Here is a 3453-nt window from a genome sequence, read left to right as displayed (position 1 = left end):
GCACCCCCGCCGCCAGTTCTCTGCTTCTGAGGCCAGCCCTGCTGCCCGTCCACCTCAGACCCTCTGGAACCCATTTCCCTTGCCGGCCCACGGGCCCACGGCCACAGAACCCAGAAGGTGGCTCTGGGCACCGCACGTTCCGCCCAGAAACGGAGGGACACGGCCTGACTGGGCCACTGCTCCAAAGAACACCTATTTGCACAGCCACGGACCAGAGCCAGCAGGGAGGGGAGCCCGGAAACAGACTACCCAGATAGTTCCTTCTTAATGCACCCCTGCAGAGGAGCTATTCCAGAAACTTCGCCCTGACTCTGGCTGTCCCCCCAGGGCAGGCATCAGGATAAGCCCAATGCTCGCTGGAGGCCTCCCCCGAGGGCCATGGTCAGTGCAAGCCTGCCAGGGAGGTCCAGCCAGCATGTTCCTCCTCACCGCCCCGGGAGACAGGCTGTGTCCCCACCACCCACGTGGCCTTTGGGGCCTGAACCTTTGGCAGGACAAGACCCAGCCTGGTCTCCCCAGACCCCTGAGGTCCAAAGGACCTCAAAGCCTGGGATGGCTTGGCAGCAGCAGGGCTGGTGAGACTGGCCAAGTAGATCCCCTGTCCCTCTGGGGGTCAGGGAGGAGACGGGGCTGGACCTGGGACTGCGTCCAGGGTAAGCACTGTCCTCGTCAGAGGGTTGAGATCAGAGGTCAGGCATATTGTGCAACAGCCTGTCACCTCCTCCTCTGCACAGGGTCAGCATCCTGACGGACACGTGGGGGCCTGCGGGCCACATGGCCCCCAAACTCTTCATCTGAGCCCTTGGGGTCCACAGTCAGGAAGCCAGCTCTCCCCGAGGAGGGCTCTGCTCCCTGCAGGCCTGGGGAAGGCTGCCCAGACCCCGGCCACGTCCCTGGGGTTGAGGGGCAGGCGGCCCCCTGGCTCCCCACCATTCTGACAAGCAGCTCCCTGGGTGGAGACCCCCAGGCCCACTCCCTCCCTCCCTCACCCAGAAGCTCAGGCCCTTCCTGCTGCTCCCTGGGGCCCCTCCAGACGGGGCCCTTGGTGGCCATCAGCCATGAGCAGTGAGAGGTCCTGGTCCCTCTTGAATAACCACTTCTCTCGTTGCACCAGTGTAGAGGTTTTGAGGTGAAAATCACAAGCTTTTCCTAATCCAAATACAAAAGCCACCCCTCACCACCTCAGGCATGCTGGGAGATTATCCTCAGCAGGAACCCCACCTGCTGTGGCCGTCCCAGGAGGAGCCGTCCTGTCTGCAGACAGGCTTTGTGCTGCTGACACTCCCGACAGCCCGGCCTCCTGCCTCTTTTCACACAATGTTTAGTGTGACCACATCACCACGCGGGGCAGGACAGCGTGGAATCCACCGTGCCCTGCTGTGTACCCCACCGGCCTTCACGGTGGCCGGTGGCCGCCGGAGAGGTTGCTCCCCGCAGGCGTGAAGGCACGTGACCGGCTCCCCTGGGGTCTGGGGTCCTGTCCAGACAGCACAGGTCCTTGTCACCTTGAGACACATGTCATCCACCCAGGCGGGACAGGGCTTCATCACGTCCCTGCTGGGTGTGCGAAGATTCAGGAACCCGTCTGGCGGAGCACACATTTACCACCATAAACACGGGTTTGCACCAGCAAGCCCCCTGTCCCACGTCCCACTTTGCAGGCTGTGTTGTGTTCCGCGGACTCTAAGACACCATCAGCCTTAAGACAACACAGAGGAAAGCTGGAGGGGGCGTCCGTGAGACACGCCAGCCCCTACTGTCAGTCGAGAGGTGAACAGCATTGAGTGTCCCGTACCTGCTCTCTGAGCTCCCGGAGCGGGTGCCTGGCGGCCGGCGGGCACCAGGCCTCATGCTCGTCGTGCCCACCGCCACTGGGTAACACGGGCAGGAAATGCCTAGCACAGGCCTCTCTCCCGCAGCCCGGTCCCTGCCACCTCCCCCACCCAGGCTACCAGGCAAAGCAGCCCCAGCCTCCAGCCCAGAAACAGGGAGAAACGTGCCAGCTGCACACCTGGCTGCAGAGGGTCGAAGGCTGAGCCCAAGAACTGTGAGACCATGACCTGAGCAGGTCTACCAGCTGACCCCGGACGGGTGGGGACAGAGCAGGGCCAGCTCCGTCATGCCATCAAGCACCCGTGGGATCTGTCCTGTGTGGTGGAAGCCTCGGCTGCCCGTGGGCACCCAGCCAGGGGTGTGGGACGGTGGCCACGGCCGCAGGGTCAGGGCTGGCTCTTGGGGCTGGCAGGGCAGGAGGGGTAACTCGACAGTTGGAGTGGCCCAGGGCGCCAGGCCCGGTCAGGCACCAGAACCCAGGCGAGGCCACCGGTGCGGAAGGGAACTCTCGTCTTAAATCCTGGCAGGTGGGGCGCCTGGGGGGCTCAGTCGGTTACATGTCTGGCTCCTGGTTTCGGTTCAGGTCATGGTCTCATGGTTCGTGGGTTCAAGCCCCACATACGCTCTAAACTGAGAGTGGGGAGGCTGCCTGGGATTCTCTCCCTCCCTCTCTGCCTCTCCCCTGCTTTCTCAAAAATAAACTTAAATAAAAAATAAATACATAAGCCAATCAATCCTGGCAGAGAGCAGGTGGGAGCAGTTGGGGCAGAGGAGGTGGGCCACCCACCAGGAGTGTGTGCCCACATGTATGCATGTGTGCACCGTGTGTGCAGAGGCCTGTCTGTGGATTGTGAATTGTGAATTGTGCAGGGCGGGCCCCACAAGTGAACCATGGGGCCAAAGGTGCACCACTTCCCATTCTGACATCTGAGGGCCAGCTCATCCTCAGGGACAGGGAGGTTCCTCCTGCCACCTGCTCCCTATGACCCCCAGTCATTGGGCCACTTCTCAAAGCCCCACCCCTACACTAGCAGAAAACACCTAAAATCTTAAGCCTTTTCATATTTCGTGCATTATTTTTTTAATTTTTTGTAAGTGTTTTTATTTACTTTTGAGACAGAGAGAGAGCATGAACAGGGGAGGAGCAGAGAGAGAGGGAGACACAGAATCCGAAGCAGGCTCCAGGCTCTGAGCTGTCAGCACAGAGCCCGACACGGGGCTCGAACTCATGGACTATGAGATCATGACCTGAGCCAAAGTCGGACACCCAACCGACTGAGCCACCCAGGCGCCCCTTTCGTGCATTATTTTAATTCTCACAGTGAAGCCGCTTAGTCATACGACCATCCCTGAAAGTCATTTTGGAGCCACAAAGCCCTCACTGTATGTCACTAACATGAACTGATTCCGTCTGACAACTTAGGAAACCCACGTGAGGCCAAGCCCATGGGCCCAGGAGGCAGGGTCTTAGGTTACTCGGAGCGATGAGGACAGGGGAAGGGGTCAGGCCTGGGGTCACTCTGTCGGCCCCCATGTTCCAGCACTTAGGGAACAGGGCACACAGAGGCACCTCACCGCAGCCTTTATGAGATTATTTTCCAGTAAAAGAAACAAGGAGAG

The sequence above is a fragment of the Lynx canadensis genome, chromosome C1, assembly GCF_007474595.2.
Source record: "Lynx canadensis isolate LIC74 chromosome C1, mLynCan4.pri.v2, whole genome shotgun sequence".
Taxonomy (NCBI): Eukaryota; Metazoa; Chordata; class Mammalia; order Carnivora; family Felidae; genus Lynx; species Lynx canadensis.
Note: the sequence above shows the minus strand (reverse complement) of the source record.